Raw genomic sequence first — 19,413 nt, forward strand, 5'->3', positions numbered from 1 at the left:
AACGTGGTAAAACCCTGTCTCTACTAAAAATACAAAAAATTAGCTGGGCACGGTGGTGCATGCCTGTAATCCCAGCTACTTGGGAGGTTGAGGTGGGGGAATTGCTTGAACCCAGGAGGCTGAGTTTGCAATGAGCCAAGATGGCACAACTGCACTCCAGCCTGGGTGACAGAGCGAGACTCCATCTCAAACAACAACAACAACAACAACAACAACAACTTTGCCTCAAATGCTTGACTTTATTAAAATTTACTTTACCCTGTTCAAGTGATATTGGTAACACCATATTATTTGCTAGATTACTTAATAATACTAATTTTATTTATTTAAAATTATTTTTAGACTATGAAATAAATTTATGTAATTATAAAAAGTCAAAAAATGTAATTGGGTATAAAGAAAAATTTAATAGAACAGATGAGGTTAGAGAAATAGGCAGGTATCAGTTTATACAGGGTCCTATAGGTCAGATTTAAAAGCTTGGATATATATTCAATGGGAAGCCAATGGAAGATTTTAAACAGGAGAATAACATCTTCTGGTTTATGTTTTAAGTAAAGCACCCTGGCTGCTATATGAAGGGTGGGTTATAAAGGAGAGGGCAAGAGTGTCATCCATGAGGCCTGTTGAGAGATGTGGTGGAACAATATCTTGGGGAAAGACAGTGGTGACTGGGAATGGTAAGGAATGGTGAAAATAAAGAGAAGGGTCATTTTTTATATCTTATTGGTGGATTGGATTAGGGGGTTGGCTGGCTAGAGAACAGAGTCAGAGGTATCTCCCGGGTTTGAGGACTGAGCAATGGATGGCAGCATTTCCTGAAACAGAGAATAAGGGAAAAACCAAATGCTCCCCCTGTTGTAAAAGTTTCTCTTTTTCTATCTCTTTCTTTCTCTCCCTTTCTGTGTGTGTGTGTGTGTGTGTGTATGTTTGTTGCAGATGGTGTGCCTTCTAGAATGTTATCCTACTCCACTGCTCTTGTACCTTTTGTAGTTTTCGGATTGCAGTAGACAGATGCTCTGGTGGCCCCCATCATCCTAACTTCCTGGTGCTCATGCCTTGTGAATCCTCTCCCTTGAGTAGGGATGGGATCTGTGATTTGTTTCTGACAAATGGAGCAAGCTGCCATGTTGTAAGCTGGCCTACAAAGAGGGCCAAGTGGCAAACAACTGCGGATAGCCTCTGATTAGTAGCCAGCAAGAAACCAAGGCCCTTAGTGCAACATCCTGCAAGGAACTAAATGTGGCCAACAACCACATGAACTTGGAAGCAGATCCCTTCTCAGTCAAGCCTCAGGTCAGACAGCAGCCCCAGTCAACATCTCGATTGCATCCTTTTGCTACCCTGAAGCAGCTAAGTTACCCCTGAACTCCTGATCCACAGGAACTGTGAGATAATCAATGTGCGTTGTTTTAAGCCATACATTTTTGATAATAGCGCTAAGCAGCAATAGATAACTAATATACCAATTTTCTTAAAATACTTTCTTAAAAGAAATTATAGTTATAATACGATTCAGGTTTCTCACATATATAAATCCTTATTCCTGTTTTGAAAAGGTTGCTTTTTATAAATGTATAATATTTATAAAAGTGTAAGTCTATATACTCTCTCCAGTTATGAATGCATAAAATTGTTGCATATATCTGTCAATATAACACTTATGGAATTATAAGTTATAAGGAAACTTGGATAGGTGAAGCAGCTTGCTCAAGTTCCTACAGCTAGTGACAAATCCAGGAACAAAACTTACCACACTGAAATGTGGTTTTAGCATTCAAGTGACATATAACCATGGAGAAAGTCTTGACAATCTTCCATTTCTTAAAGTGTATACTATCAAAACCTTTCAAGAACTCCTAAAAGGCAACAATTTTCTCACCTAGAAAGTATACTGCCATATGTAAATGTTAGCATTATAAAACTCATCAGAGCTGAATCAAATGGCTTTTATTTGTATTTGACTCCTTTATTCACTCTAAATTATTTAATGATAAAGGAAAAATGTTTCTTGGCTTTTCTATTTCATTCAGGTTCTTACTACATATACATGCAGCCATAGTAGATGCCAAGAAAGAAGGAAAACAGCTTCCGGACTCACAAAGGCGCTAGTTTGAAGTGGCACACACAGATTTTTCTTTGCTAAACAAAAAGCAATCTTAAAATGTTTCCTTTGGTCTGGATAAGAAAGCATTCATGATAATGCCTGCATGGTGCCTGGCATGCAGTAAATGTATGTTATTGTTATTATTATGCAGCAACGAAAAGGGAGGTTCACAGGGACAGTGTGTACCAAACTTTAAGCAAGTGATGAAGCAAACCACACCACCCTATTACTTTGTAATTCCCATAATTTTACTTTCATCAGTTTGTCATCCTATTAGATAAAGGCCCTGATAAAAAGAAGAGAACGTTCAGCAGCATGCTGAGAATAACTGGAATGATTCATCAAAGTGAACAATTGCCCAACCATTGCTAGATGAGAAAAGTGGCAGAAAGTTGCACCAATATGAACAAATACTCTTGGACTTATGCTAAAAAGCCCCAGAAATGTTAACAGATAAACTGCAGTGTTGAGCAGACAAAACCTCTATCTCTTTTATGCTTTTTGGTAGACATTTATTGAGCACTTACTGTGGATCAGACACTACACTAGACACTGGGAATGTAAAAATGAGTGAGACACAGCCTTTGACTTCAATAAAAATAAATTATAATGGAATTCTACAATAGAGAAATATATGATGACACACAAAGGAATAAAAGATTAACTCTACCAATGGGAGTTAGAGAAAGCTTCTTAGAGAAGGAGATGTCTGGAGTTGAGTTTTATGGGAGGAATAGGAAAATTATCAGAAAAAAAATAAATAACAACCAAGTGCAAAAGCACAACAGATTCTTTCCAATTTCAAAACTTACCACAGTAATTAATACAGTGTGGTATAGGCATAAGGATAAACATAATAGATCAATGGAATCGAATTGAGAGTCCAGAAATAAACCCTCACATTTAGAGAATCGATTTTTGACAAGGATGCCAAGACAATTCAATGGGAGAAAGAACAATCTTTCAACAAGTGGTTCTGGGACAACCAGATGGCCACATGAAAAAAGAAATTGGACCTCTGCTTGACACCATATACAGAAATCAACTCCAAATGGACCAAAGACCTAACATGTAAGAGTTAAAACTTTACAAATTTTGGATGAAAATATGGGGGCAAATCTTTGTGATTGTAGATTATGCAACACTTTCTTAGATATGAAACTGAAAGCACAATTGACTAAAAATATTTTTAAAAATTGTATGTCATCAAAATTAAAAACTGTTGTGCTTTCTCAGACACACCATTAGGCAAGTGAAAAGATAGTCTACAGAATGGGAGAAAATATTTGCAAATCATATATTTAATAACAGGCTTGTATCCAGAATATACTAACAAAAACTCTTACAACTCAATAGTTAAAAGATAATTAACAAATTAAATATGGACAAAAAATCAGAATAGACATTTCTCCAAAGAAGATATGTAAATGGTCAATAAGCACTTGAAAAGATGCTCAACATCATTAGCCATATGGGAATGTAAAGCAAAACCACAATGAGACACCACTTCTTGCCCACTAGCATAACTCTAATAAAAAAGACAGACAATAACAAGTGTTGACAAGAATGTGGAGAAATTAGAACCCTCATACACAACTGTGAAAATGTAAAATGGAGCAATCACTTTGGAATAACAATTTGGCAGTTCCTCAAGGTTAAACATAGAGTTACCATATGACCTAGCAATTCCACTCCTAGGTATAAGTGTATACCCAAAAGAAAAGAAAACATATGTCTAAACAAAAACATGTACATAAATATTCATAACAGCATTATTAATAATAGCCAAAAGTGGAAACAACCCAAATGTCCACCAATTAATGAATGCATAAATATGTGATATAGTAATATAGATAAATATTATTTAGCAATAAAAAGCAATGAAGTACTGATATATGTGACAACACGGAAAAGCCTTTGAAAACATGCTAAGAAAAAGAAGCCAGTCACAAAAGACCATTTGTTGTATGATTCCATTTATTTTAAATGTCCAGAAAAGGCAAATCCATGGAGACAAAAAGTAGATTGGTGATTGCCAAGACTGGAGGGTATGGAGGGAGAAAATGGGGGTGACTAATAATAGGTGTGGGGTTTCTTTCTGGGGTTTGAAAATGTTTTGAAAAAGAGATTGTGGTCTTTGTGGCACAACCTGTGAATACAGTAAAAACTACTGAACTGAACACTGCATTTAAATTTTTTTTTTTTTTTTTTTTTTTTTTAGAGACAAGGTCTCACTCTGTCACCCAGGTTGGAGTACAGTAGCATGTCATAGTTCACTGCAGCCTCAAAATCCTGGGCTCAAGTGATCATCCCAACTCAGCCTCCCTAGTAGCTGGACTACAGGTGTGTGCCACCATGCTTGGTTAATGTTTTTTGTTGTTGTTGTTGTTGTTGTTGTTGTTTTGTAGAGACAGGATTTTGCTATGTTGCCCAAGCTGGTCTTGAACTCCTCAAGTGATCCTCTCATCTCAGCCTCCCAAAGTGCTGGGATTACAGGCATAAGCTACCAGGCCTGGCCTGAACTGAAAAATTTAATTGGGGGAATTGTATAGTTGTGGGAATTGTATAGTTATATCTCAAAGTTGTTAGGGAAAAAAAAAAGGCACAATGGATGTGGGGTTATTGGCTGTGCAAATGGCCCCAATTCTTCACTCCCTCTGTATCCATGCCCTTTGCCATGTGACTCTCTACTTTCTCTCTCTAAAGATGTGGGGTGGGTTGGGCTATTCTTGCATTGCATAAACAAATACCTGAGACTGAGTAATTTATAAGAAAAGAGGTTCAATTGGCTCACGGTTCTGCAGGCTGTGCAAGCATGTTGCTGACATTTGCTTGGCTTCCGGGGAGGCCTCAGGGAGATTTTACTCATGGCAGAAGGTGAAGCGGGAGCAGGCATGTCACATGGCCAGAGAGAGAGAGAGAGAGAGAGAGAGAGAGAGAGAGTTGGGGGAGGTGCCACATACTTTTAAACAATCAGATCTCATGAGAACTCACTTATCACCAGGGAGATGGCACTAAGCCATTCATGAGGGATACACCCCCATGATCGGAACACCTCCCCACCTTCATCACTAGGGATTACATTTCAACATGAGATGTGGTGGAGACACAGATATCCAAACTATATCATGGAGTCATTTCCCTATTCACTGAATCTAAGTTGATGTTGTCACTTTGTCCAATAGAGTGCAGGGAAATGACTTGATGTCACTTCCAAGCCTGGGACTTAAGAACTCTTGCATGTTTCCATTTGGCCTTTGCTCCTCTGCCATTGCCATGACAATATCCCTGGATTAGTCTGATAGAGAATGAGAGACGTGACACAGAGAAGCTTCTCTTCAATCATCCCATCTAAGGTCATCCTAGATCAGTCAATAGCCAGTTCCCAAGCATGTGAATGAGCCCAGCGGTGACCAGAAAAACCACCCAGTCAAACCCTAATTCTCAAATTTTAAACTTACAGACTATATACATGTTTGTTGTTTCAAGCCCGTGTGTTTTGGGATTGAAGTATTTGTGTGAAAATAGGTAACTGATACAGCAGGATAACACAGCATTCATTGCCATCTCAGGAACTTGAAGGAAGAGAATAGAGAGGAAAGGTAATGAAATTTAGTACTTCCTAGACCTCAAGTCCCTTACAGAGAAGGAACTTGGAAAGTTAAATATTGTGTGCATGCATAAAAATATAAAAATGTGAGTCAAAAGTGATACAAGGTGATTGGAAATTCCATGGTGACATTTAAAAATATATAGCATATTCTATTTACTGTCTAGTAGTGATTACACTAAAAAAAAATTCACCTTAATTTTTTTTTTTTTTTTTTTTAGACAGAGTCTTGCTCTGTCACCAGGCTGGAGTGCAGTGGTGCAATCTAGGCTTACTGCAGTCTCCACCTCCTAGGTTCAAGCTATTCTCCTGCCTCAGCCTCCCGAGTAGCTGGGACTACAAGTGCACACCACAACACCCAGGTAATTTTTTTTTTTTTTTTGTATTTTTAGTAAAGACGGGGCTTCACCATGTTGGCCAGGATGGTCTCAATCTCCTGACCTTGTGATCCGCCTGCCTCGGCCTCCCAAAGTGCTGGGATTACAGGCATTAGCCACTGCACCTGGCCAATTTTTTAAATATACAACTTTACCCAAGCAAATCACATCTGTGAAAAATATATAACTTTATTTTATTCATGAGAAAATGTCAATAGTGAGACAGTCTGCTAAAAAACTGACCAGTACTCTCAAAACTGTCAAGTTCCTGAAAGACAAAAAAGATTGAGGAACTTTCCAAAATTAGAGAAAATAAAAGAGATACAATTAAATGAAATGTGGAATCATTGGATTTTGGAATAGAAAAGGGACATTAGTGGAATAATTGGAAAATTTTGAATAAGATCTATAGGTTAATTAATAGTAAAAAAGTATTAAATCAGTGTTCATTTTCTGGTTTCAATAACACTACTATGAATAAATAAGTTGTCAACATTTGGGAAGCTGGGCTCAGGGTTATACAAGAATCATATGCACTGTTCTGCAAAGTTTTTGGAAATCTAAATTTTTTTTAAAGTTGGGCCACATTTATAATTTTTTAGAAAGGGGGAAAGAGTATATAGAAAAATGTTAACAGTAGCTATTTTCCACAAATAATTTGTTGACATGCCAGACATTATTTTGGTACTAGGGCTACAGCAATCAATGAGACAGAAAAATCCCTGCTCTTATGCAAGGTTCTCTTCTTCATAAGGTAAACAGAATATATGCAAGATCATTTGAGCTAGTGTTAAATACTGTGTAGAAAGTAAATCAGGGTAAGGCAGTAGGAACAGACTGTATGGGTCACTATAGCTGAAGTGGTGAGGACATCTCTCTTTGAGGGGCTGTTAATTGAATGAGACCTGAGTGACCTAAGGAACTGACTCTGTATGGAAAGGACATTTTGGGCAGGTTAAAAGCAAAGCAGAGGCCCTGGGGCAGAAGCAAGTATGAAGTGTGTTAAGAAGAGGAAGGCCAGCCTAGTCAAAAGTGGAATGTTACTAGCTTTCCAAGTAAGACTGAAGCAGTATGCATCATCCAGAACAGGTAGCTAGGGTCAGGAGTTTGCATTTTATGTATAAAAGGAAGTGATCAGGTGGTTTTAAGAGGGTGGGACATGATGTGACTGGGATTTTTTTAAATGTCATTTCATTTTTTGTGGGAAACGACCTGCAAGAGGAGGAGGGCAGCAGAAGTGAGGTCTGTTGGGAGGCCATTGCACAAGTCTAGAGAAGGAGAGTCGGTGGCTTGACTAGGATGATCAGTGAAGTGGCAGAGTTGCAACTGGCCCTGGATGTATTTTGTTGGAGGTAGAGCTGAGTAAATTTTACAGATGGACTGAATGTTCTGGTACAGGGAAAGCAAGGAATCTAGGATAATTCCTTGTTTTCTTGTCCAATTTGGGTGGATTTTGGTGCCACTTACCAGGAAAGAGTGATAGAGGAACAGTTTTCTGGGGGAAAAATCAAGAATTCTGTTCTGGATATATTAAATTTGAGACTTTTTAAAGACCATTATTTAATGTTTTTGCAATGATTAATGAATATATGTAAATGTATTTTTTTAGGAGCTTTCCATTTTGGGAAGAAAATGAAGTAGGTTTTGGGAACATTCAAAAATGTTAGGCAAACTGGGTGCTAAAATTATTTAAATAAAGACAGAGGTATATCTCACCTGGAAAAGTGATCGAGAGGAGACTAATATCTAGGACAAAAGGCTCCATCCCAAAAAGTAGCACTTGTAGAATGCACAAGTAAAAGTGATGTATTAAATTTGTTCCTGGGCGTGAACAATGATGAGCATCCATAGGTGAACTTTTTACAACTGTCATCACCCACATAAATACAACATTTGTCAAAAGAAAAATAAAATCATGCAACTATCCTTCAAGTTTAGAAAAGGGAACTCTGCTCAAATGTGCATGTAGAAAGAGATATAATGGTATGACAACTTCTCTTTCTTTTTCTTTAAAGGAACAGTATACAGGAACAATAGGAGGGTAATTATTGAAAGACTATGGTATTGCGGTCAAGGGTGTGGACTGTGGAGCCCAGTGATCTATGCTCTACTCTTATCTCTACCACTTACTGGTTGTATAACTTTGTTCAAGTTCTGTAACCTTTCTGTGCCTCAGTTACATCATCCGTAAACCGAGATAATAATATGTGGTAGACCCTGCTATGCACCCCACACACCCCCCTCCCAGATTCCACTTCTCAGTGGCTGGGAATATTACCAGAAGATGTCCCTTAGCTGTCAGTCCTTTTTGGGATTGTCTTGGTTGAAGAAATTCTCTCCCTCGAGGTCACAGCCATATCCAATGACTGATCAATACAGGGTATAAAGGCCTGGCCCCATCACTCCAATTCAGGGAAGCTAAAAGGGCCTTCCCAGCTCCAGAGTTCTAGATGGAGTTGGCTGAGGCTTCCATTGGGCCTGCATTCCAGCTCAGCTGCTCACTTTGCTCAATCCTCCTTTCTTCTCCTTCTTTTCCCAGGTGTTGATCCCAAGACCACTCCCTAGTAAACATCTTGTAATCTAATCTCCCTCTTGGAATCTGCTTCCCAGGGAGTCTGACCTGCAACATAAGAGTACCTTCCTTATAGGGTGATCTTTAGGAATCAATAAGTCACCATACATAAAGCATGTGAAAGGGTGCTTGCACATAGTGAGCGGAATGTGTCAGCTATTATTATTGAAGCAATCCTCTTATGATGCTATCAACTCCTGCAATTGTCTTTATTTTTCCCTCAGTCATAAAAGGCTCGTTATAGTGGTTTGAGTTAATTTTCCGTATGTTGCAAATAAATTTAACTGGCTTGTTTTAGGTGATGAGAAATGAAAGAATAAAACAGGTTTCTGACCTATTTGTTGCTATTGGAATCCCCACATTCTTGTCAGAGAGGCTGTCTCTGTGTTTGCAGGCTGACTATAAGCATCTTCTCTGTTTGCATATTGGGTTTTTATTTTAATTGAGAAAAGGTAGATGTGAATTATTGTATTTTCATTAGGCTTGGATTATATACATGTCCCAATAAAGCCATCTGCATGACAAGAATCTGCACTTGTAGGGTCTTCTTCTGAAATGAGAAGAAACCATTATCTTCAGCTTAGTTTATTCTGTTCAGACAGAAAGAGTTCTGATAACCAGAGGGCTGGATCTAAGCTCATTTTGTCACTGCATTTTTTTTTTTTTTTGGTCTGGTTCATAAGCACTTGATCCTTGTGGACAAAAATAGAGATTGAACTTTTCCTATAAAACTGAAGCTCTAAAAAAAAAAAAAGAAAGAAAGAAAAGCCAGAAAGCTCCCATACTCAAAAGCAAGGAAAACAAGACCACATAATGCTAAATTTAAAAAATAAATGTTAACTCAAAAGTCAGATTATACATTAGATTATGCCACATTAAAACATCAGGAGGAAGAAGAATTGACAAATGCAAACTGGCTGAAAAGTAGAGGCTATGGTTGTTAAGGAAGATGTCATTGTTTTTCTTACAATTCTCCAAAGAGCAGTAGTTGTGTAAGTTAGTTTAAACCATGTATACAATATATACAGCATGTGAGTATATTCTTCTAACAGGAAAGCCAAAACTTCTGTGATCCCATTTCCCCATATTTGTCTAATATTATTCCCTAATACAAAGCCTTCATATAGCACAGTTTTGGAATTAATCACCAAAGAGGTGACCCTCCCTGTCCTATTTAGTGGGAGTTATGTGCTGTTTGCCTCTTACCCACTCTTGATCATTTGAAGGCCTTTGGCTCACACGAGACTCCAAGCCACTATCCCTGGCAATCAGGATACATGTCCTCACTCCATTGGGCACCTTGTTTCTCAGACACAAGTTGAATAAATTGGGAGTGGCTGGCATAAAGCTCAAATTTATCATTAATGTCCACCCATTTCACTTTCTTGGCATCATTGCCAGCTTCCAGAGGAAGATGGTCCATTATTTCACCGGTTTCATCATGGTAGTTCACAGCCTCTGTCTCTATCCAGGAGTTATCTGTGTTCCGAGAATCATCCACATAGCCTTTATAGACCACAAAATGTTCCTGGCTGAAGAATTTGTGCAATTGTTTCTCCAACTCCTGCATTTCTTCCCTAGATTTCTATAAAGACTTCATGGCTTCCTAGCCAAATTCTCTCTCCAATGTAGCACTCATTTTCTCTCCTGGATCTACCACCCACCCTGGGATTGCCTATTCTCCACAGTCCTTCCTTTTGATGGCTACAAATTGCAGGATATTTTTCCCAGAAATAGGGTGGGTAATTTAGTTTCCCTTGCTATCCCTTTTCCATCTGGTTAAGATGGGATCTGCAGTATGATTGGGGCCTCAACACCCCAAAAGCCCTGGGCCAACCAGTCCTGTCCGACATGCAGGAGTTCTAAGTCTACCTTCCTCAATCTCATACAAGCCATGCTGGCTCCTTCTCTCCACATGCCCATCCTTTTTGTTAAACTTAGGAGAGAAGTTCCTTTCACCCACTTGAGGGTCTGCCCACATGGGCCCGTCCAAGACAGAGCTGGCAGTGTACTCTCGGGGCGTTACTCTCGTCACTCGGCCAGCCAGCTCACTTTCTCATGGGGAACCAGGCTTCGCTCCACCTTGGAGTCAGGGTACTGAGATGTCCGGGCCTTCTCGTGGGGCTTCTCAGCAGTGCTCTTCCAATCTGACATGAAGTTTAGAGAAAACCCATGTCAGGAAAACAGGCTCCAGCTGACCGGGATGTTGGGGCAGCTGCTGGGCCTGCCTGTCACAGAGGCCAAGGTCATGAAGGGAGACACGGTCGCTAAAGCCTTGGACAGGCGGCATCCAGGCATCCAGCCATGCAAGACCCAGCGGCCCAAGGGGATTTCGGTCGCTCTCTGCGGGGGACGAGGTCTCCACCGCAGATCAGCACCCGCCCGTGGGGAGGTGGCCACGTTTCTCTCCTGAACACCGGCTAATGGCCCGCTTTCCTAAAAGACCGTGTGGTGTCTCCAATGGCTACAACGGGGCGCGCCGGTGGCTCAGGCGAGGGGGGGGGGGGGGGTAACGGTGCCGCGGAGTGGCCAGGGGCGTACCACGACTGGACCGCGCCCTCTCGCTGCCACCCTGGAGTTTTGGTTGTAAATAGAGATTCTGGCCTCTGAAAAAGCTCCCAAATGGAAAGTGCTGGGGTTGAGAACAACTTTCTAACAACAATAAAATTAGCAAAGGACAATCACCAAAGTGCCATTAGCCCACTAGCCATTTACCAGTAAATTTAGTTCACCAGGTTTAGGATGCTGTCTATTAGGGAGAGGGCAGACTGAACGTGGGGGTAGGAGTGGACAAAATTCCCTGTTTGGGACGTTCAGAAGCCGAGTGGGGGTGACCTCAAAAAAGAAGGGGGACTCACCTGGTGCACTGAGCGTGGTGCTGATGAGAACTCCATGAGAGGGTGTGATGAGCAGGGTATGTGTTCAAAATGTGAGTCTATCATTTACTACCTGAATGGTTTTGGCAAGTTGCTTAATCTCTCTTTCCAAAGGAGTATTTGCTACAGAATGCCAAGTGCTGTGCCAAGCACAAAAGAGTGAACTGAAGGCTGAACCACGGGCCCTTTGCTTTCAAAAGGATTCTGCTTGGAGAGGCAGCAGATTTTTATTTAATTAAAAAAAAAAAATAGCTGGGCACGGTGACTCATGCCTGTAATCCCAGCACTTTGGGAGGGCAAGACGGGCAGATCACGAGGTCAGGAGATGGAGACCATCCTGGCTAACACGGTGAAACCCCGTCTTTACTAAAAATACAAAACTAAAATTAGCGGGGCATAGCGGCGGGCGCCTGTAGTCCCAGCTACTCGGGAGGCTGAGGCAGGAGAATGGTGTGAACCTGGGAGGCAGAGCTTGCAGTGAATTGAGATCATGCCACTGCACCCCAGCCTGGGCAACTGAGCGAGACTCCATCTCAAAAAACATATATATATATGATATATATGATATATATTTAAGATTAAGACAAATGGTGCCTTTTAAGAAATGAGTTAGGCAGGATAATTAATACACCCATATATATATATGGAGAGAGAGAGAGAGAGAGAGAGAGAGAGACAGACAGACAGACAGAAAGAGAGAGAGAGAACTAGCACCGAAAGGGCAATGCCAGGTATGAGGTAAAAGTTGAACACAGGTTAAAAACCCAGCTCCAATTCCTCCGCGTGCCACTTTCTTGGGGGAAGTTACATAAGCTCTCTTCAGGTTCCTCATGTATAAAATGAAAATATTAATAACTGCCTCATAGGGCTGTGGTGACAATTAAGTAGGATGTTATAACACGTGTTAGCTCAATGTCTGGTCCACAGCACAAACTCAATAAATATTAGTTGTCATCACTGTAATTATCATTAACTTTTTTTGATTCTGCAGCTTGAAAACTGTAGATTAGAACAGGACAGCTGAGATGATTATGGGAACTGAGCAGCTCACATATGAGGTCAGAGTTAAACAGCTTATGATTAGAGAAAATCAGGATAAGAAATAACAGAAATTTGGGCTGAGAAATAACAGCATCTGTCCTGAAATGATAAATAATGAGAAGAGGTGCCGTCTTAGTCATTACTCAGAAGGAAACAAGCCCTAGGGAAAGGTATCTGATCATTTGAAACAGTCCCATTAGAAAGATGTTCAATGAGTAAATGATTTTCTGGTCAAATATGTTTGGGGAATTCTACATATTTTATCACCCTGCCCCCTTAGAAATTCAGGATTCACATTAGTGTTCTAAAGATCCTGAAAATTCCTATAAACACAAATCAACATTAAACTATTTAATTTTGTTTCATCCAGTATTTCCATTATCTGGTTAGAAACATTCTAACCAGAGAATGTTTCTTTTTTGCAATAAATGGTAACATATTAGGAACATACTTCTTTAAGTTTAGAAAGCTTTCAAAATGTATATGTCTGATTGAGGGTAGATCCCTAATCATTTGAAGTTATTACCATCATCATAACTATGGAAGGCAGCTACAGAATACATACCCAATGCCCTCATTAAACTCCAAACAAGATGAGGCAGGTTTCTAGAAGGCTTGAAACACAGAAATAGCTGGGGCTATGGAGAACAAAATGGTAGAAAAGGACTGAGAACAGAGAAATATGAGATATAGTCATCCTTAACCATCATTGTCATAAACATTGTTGAGGGTTGGCTGTGGGCAAAGCACTCTACAAAGTACCACTGGGAAAGAAAGATGATCCTTAAGGGACACAGTCCCAGCTCTATAATTCTTGTCTCTCTATGCCTCAATTTTTTAAATCATGGAATTCTATTCCTCTAGGTCTCCTGAAAATGTATTAAGAAAACCACTGATACAAAAACTTAAAACATTTGGGGGAAAGACACTTGTGAATTCCTCATTATTTCCAGGTCTCCTACTCCAGCTCATAAGAAACAAATGGAGCAGATGTCTTGGGTCTGGTTCTGGCTTCCTCCATCATAGGCTTTATAGCTTGCACCTGACCCTTGGCTTCTCTGGGTCTTAGTTCCTCACTAGAAGACGAATCTGTTGGCCTCGGTTATCTATAAAAGTCCTTCCAGAGTTGGCATTTTATGATTCTAGGATCTATGAAAATTTCATTTTAGAAGGGCAAGGTCAATTGTTCCTATGAATCCAAAAGACTAGATGTTCAAATATAAACAGCTAGATGCTCAGGGAAAAACATACCATTGAGGAGAGGAAAGGAACAGGGAGGGTATGGTGTGCCACATACAAGGCAGAAATATAATAATTCATGGGCACATGGAAAGGAACTTTAAAACCAGTAATAAGGCATTTTATTCTATTTTGAGCATCATCAGCAGGCAGAAGATGGTTAGATAAGACCATTTGATGATTGTGGTGCAAAAGATACCCTAAGGGCAAGAAATAAAATAACTATAGTAGAAACCAAAAGAATTATTTGCTGGGAAGCCACTGGGGAGATTCCCTTTCTTAAATTGTCTTCTGAGGCAGAAATGTCTGAGGTAGAACAAGCAGAGCAACACACAGAGAATTTTCTGGTTCTATCCACGAGAAAGCCCTAAAGGAACTATAAGGGGCAATCAGAGAATAAATCTTTGGCCTGTCACTATGAACTATGCCTGAGTCAGAGATTGCCTGTGTCATTCCCATTTTATAATATTAAGGATATTATGAAAGGTAAAGTGGAGATGGGGGCGACCAGGATGATTACAAGGTCCAGGCAGTGCAAGAACCCCTAACCATCCTTCCTGCCTTTCTTTGGGAAGCAGAAACAAGTGGTACCCAGCACATTTAATTATCAAGATTATCCATCTCTTCCAAAAATGATGCTAAGGCTCAACTTCAGAAACATATCTTGAAGGAAAGCAGAAAAATGGTATACTCCTCTCTTTAAAGTGGTAATAATGATAATAAATAACAAATTAACTACTATATACTAAGTTATTTCCAAGTCATAGACTGGTGGACAGGTTTGTCCAGGTATGACTGCCCAGTTTTGAATTCTGGTTTAGCCACTTCTTAGCTAGTTGACCTTAAGCAAGTTTTTAAACTTCTCTGGGCCTCAGTTTTCTCATCTAGAAACAATAATGGTATCCATGTTATAGGGTTGATGTGACATAATTCATTTAAACAGCTTAGACTAATGTCTGGCCAATAGTAAGACCTCAACAAATAGTTATTGCAACTGTTACTATTAAGTACTTTACATTTGTTATCCCATTTAATTTTCAAACAACCTTTAGACTTAGGTACATATACTAACAATATCATCAGTTAACAGACTGAGGACATTGCAGTTCATAGAATTTAAATGTGCCCAAGATCACATAGCTAGTTATTACCATATATTTGAGAACCAGAAAGGCTTGATAATATAAACTCATATTTTATTGGTAGTCTGAATGCAAGTTGAATTTGATTTTATACAGCAAAATGGCACCATTTTACTACAACTATAAAATTTTTGACTTAATATTAAGTTGGTTCTTCTGCTAGGTTCACTGTATAAGAGGAAGAATTTGGAGACATTAGCAACCTATTGTAATAACAGTTGTAAAGAGAAAATACCCTGAACCATGGGGCAATTCAGACAAAACAGACGAGCAAGAGAGACATCCCTAAGTGGAAGTAGAAGCCTAAAGAGGAGAAGTCATCAAAGATCACCCATTTTAATCCTAAAAAGCCCAGTGAGGCCGGGCGCGGTGGCTCAAGCCTGTAATCCCAGCACTTTGGGAGGCCGAGACGGGCGGATCACTAGGTCAGGAGATCGAGACCATCCTGGCGAACACGGTGAAACCCCGTCTCTACTAAAAAAATACAAAAAACTAGCCGGGCGAGGTGGCGGGCGCCTGTAGTCCCAGCTACACAGGAGGCTGAGGCAGGAGAATGGCGTAAAAAAAAAAAGCCCAGTGGATGGTGGTGATTGGCATAAACAGGGAAGTCAGGAGGGGAGCTGACAACGGAAAGTTCACTTTTAGCTGTGTTTTAAGGACACATGATAAGAGGATAGTGCATGGGAAGAGTGCTGTGGGAACTGGAGATTCTGCCACTAGCATTTCTGTTCCTCAGTTTCCTCTTTCATAAAATGAGAAGTAGATCTAGAATTCATCCTTTGGATTCCTTCCAACTTCCTAGAGGAAGCATGTAAATGAATTAGAGGAAGTAGAAAGCAGATTTCAGGAATTCAAGAGGCAGTGAGTGATCAAGGTATTGGGTCATTAGTCTGCCTTGAAGTAAGAGAGAAGTGGGACAATTACTTACTTTTTAAGATTAAGACAAATGGCGCCTTTTAAGAAATGAATTAGGCAGGATAATTAATACACCCATATGTAGAATACAGGCTGTCGACAATTAACCTAAGAAATCTAAAGTAAAATGTGTAACAATGAAAGTCAAGTAGCCTTTATTTATAGGAGAGATAAGCTTCAGTTTGTGTGGTGTGATGTGAAGGTGTTGGGAAAGTCCAGCTGCCCCAAAAATGTCTTCCTGATCTTCTTAAAATACTGCCTGGCTTTACACCATTAAAATAAACCTCTTTAAACGTACTTCATAATATAAAATGCACATTTATTTCACATTCAGCTGTTACCATGCTTTCCGGTGCATTAGGGTAGCAGGATGACAACTAGCTACAGTCAACTAAGGAGACAAAGATTTGAAGGGGGAGGAGGAAGGGATTCCTCTGGTATGTGCAGCATTGCTCAAGTCAGTCAGTTCAACAACATGTGGCTGCCTATTATACTCCAGATATTGAGCTAGGTTCTAGACATTAAATGGCAAGTAAGTTGTGGTTCATTGCCTCAAGATGCTTACAGTCCAAAGAGAGTAGACTACATAAAGGTCATGGGGCTGGAGGAGTTTTGAAAAGTGGGACCAGTGTCTAAGAAAGAAACAGAGGAGGGACAAAGAAATTTATTCTCTTCCATCACAACTTTGTTGAAGAATTAGATACCCCAAACAATGCTTTTTCTTGGTCCCAGTGAATCCCCCTAAGGAACTACTAAAATTTAAGCTGGTAGAGTTGACACCCTATAGGCTGAAGAATAACAGATAATTTGAATATCTTTAATTCAATATTTTTTGGCCCTTTGAAATTTAAATTAGTAAAAGTTTACTATATCAGAACTTGTAACCTAAACAGTTGACTATAAAATACAGGTTTACTGATAATTTTTCCTGCTCCCTTCCTCCGCTGGAACTTCACAGTATACGAAGATTGCTGAGGACTGGTGGGGGCAACCAGGGCTGGCAGAAGCAGGAAGCAGGAAATGTAGAGAAATTGGAGCTACAAAGATAACTGAGCACTTATTTAAACAGCAGACTAGAGGAGCACCATATCTTCACAGATGGTGTTAAACAAGCATCATAAGACATAGCTTCAAATAATGCAGGGAACATACAATTAGGGCCACAAAAACTTGGAGGACCAGTTCTAGTTCTGGTATTTACTAGCTGGATAGCCACAGGAAGTCATAATATTTTTTGCCTATATTTAATGAGTACTGTCTATATGCCAGGCACCCTATAACATGTCTATAATTGACTGAATGTTCGTGTCTCCCCTCCAATTCATATGTTGAAATCCTACCCCCCAGTGTGATGGTATTGGGAAGTGGAGCCTTTGGGAAGTAATTAAGTCATGAGGGTGGAGTCCTCATTAATGGGATGACTGCCCTCATAAAAGGAACCCCAGAGAGCACCGAGGCTCAGTGTCTTTTCACTATGTAAGGATACCATGAGAAGTCAGCACTCCAGAGGAGGAAGAACGGCCCTCAGCCAACCCTTGACCATGCTGGCACTCTGATGTCATAATTCCAGCCTCGAGAACCATGAGAAATGAATGTTTGTTGTTTAAGCCACCCAGTTTATGGCAGTTTGTTATGGCAGTCCAAACTGGGCAAGAGTGTTTTACATATGATGGTATTTCATTCTCATGACAACCCACTTAAGTAGATTCTATCATTTTTCTCTATTTTATAGATGAGGAAACTTAACTACAGATAATTCAAGTTCAGATAAACTAAAATTTGTTAAAGTAGGGATTTGAATACAGGTAGTCAAACTCTAATGGCTATGTTTAATCATTATGATATTCCAGGTATTAAGTCTTTTAGCCTTCAGTTCCCTCACTTAAAACTGGACATGTTGCACCAGACAATGCTGAAAATTCTTTCTGGCTTTAAACACTATGATTCTAATTATATAAACCATACCTATATTTAATATGCTCATGGTTAATCTGTGTTTCTGAACAGTCTCAGAGAACTGAAAGCTGAAGACAAGTTTCTGAAATATGGCTTCATTTCCCAGTTATCCCTTGTTTCAATCAAGGTAAACCATATAATTTACTGTCCACCAAGAATACCCTTCCTCCATTTCCATCTATTGAAAATCTATCCATCCTTCAAGTAACAGCTGAAATGCCACCTCCTCTAAATAGCTATTCTCAGTCTTTGGAGATTTAAAGTGGGGATGTATTAGACTGCTGGGGGTTGGGATTGGGGTGAAGTATCTGTGCAAATGAAAGGAAAAGATGTAGGATAAGAAGAAGAAAGGGTGCCGGGAACCATGAAAGGTAAGAGAACTGTCAGCAGTGTTGTTGGTGACCAGCACAAAGCCTTCCTTGTGACAGGCAATAGCAAAGCCACCAGATTATATTAAATGTTGCCCAGCTAGTAGGAGATGAAGATTAAATGAGATAACGCGTGTAAAATATCTAGTACACTCTCTGGAAGGGCAGCAACATGATAGTTCCTAATCTCTTCCTTCCATAGGAACCTGGTCACCTCCTTCATGCTGAAGAAAGTTGCCATCCTGCCCAGGGAGGAGTATGACAAGAAGAGGGGAGAAGAGACTCTGGGGGAAAAAAGAAGTCAGGAGGAGATACATGGGAACACAAAAGAAAAACGAGAGCCAGAGTACACAAGACGAGAGAGAAAAAAGAAATGTAAGGGAGTGACGGCAAAGAAGAGGATAGAAGGGTAATGGAAGCAGAAGGGCAAAGAGGGACAAGTAAGAAGGGGAGAATTCTAGGACTCAGGAAGAGACAGTTCCGCACTGCGGAATGCGGCCTAAAGGAACAGGTAACCAAGTGCAGCAGCACCCAAGCCCAGGTGCCAGTCATTTGCCGCGGGGCTCTCAGATCCCCTTTTGCTGCTCTCACATATTCTGTAGGGATTCTGACCCCTGCCCTCTGTCATCTTGTCCACTGGCTTCTCCTGCTTTCTACCACTGGGTGGCCCTGGAGGGTGGGAGGAAGGGAGAAACCAGGGGTACTCCCATCCCCTACTTTGGAAGATGTCTTCCGCAGTAGTTGCAGTTCCTTTGTGGCTCCAACTCCTATTGGACAAGCCCTTCAGGGTTCTGGCTGTCTCCTCTCTTTGCCCCTTCCTGACGGAAACTTCTCAGGGGAGAAGGCACGTCCAGCAATGGCTACTCTCAGGATTGCCTCACCTTACCCTAGTTGAATTTCCAGTTCTTTCAACACTTGTAATTAATTTGCTGCATTAAATTATTGCTATGGAATCACTTGGGAAAGAAAACTTCACTTTCGCTTGGATTCACTTGCAGAGTTCAAAGACACTTTTCCTAATGGGACTGCAAGCAGTGCATCGGAGAAAAAAATCTAGCAGTCCCAGGAGTCAAGAAGGGTCAGGGTCTACTTCAGTGTTTGATCAGACAGTGACAAATCCACACTACCTAACAGGGCTGGAGGGCTTTTAGCCTAGGAATTAGCTGTAAAATGATTGGGTTCATGTCTATTTTTTCATTATTTACTCTAT

At 40.2% G+C, this 19,413-nt stretch overlaps 1 pseudogene; it reads right to left on the reverse strand.

The window, feature by feature from the left end:
- Window positions 1–9,782: 9,782 nt before the first annotated feature.
- LOC141407709 (ADP-ribose pyrophosphatase, mitochondrial pseudogene) lies at window positions 9,783–10,946 on the reverse strand (annotated as a pseudogene).
- Between the last annotated feature and the right edge of the window lie 8,467 nt (window positions 10,947–19,413).

The sequence above is a fragment of the Macaca fascicularis genome, chromosome 9 (assembly GCF_037993035.2).
Source record: "Macaca fascicularis isolate 582-1 chromosome 9, T2T-MFA8v1.1".
Lineage (NCBI taxonomy): Eukaryota > Metazoa > Chordata > Mammalia > Primates > Cercopithecidae > Macaca > Macaca fascicularis.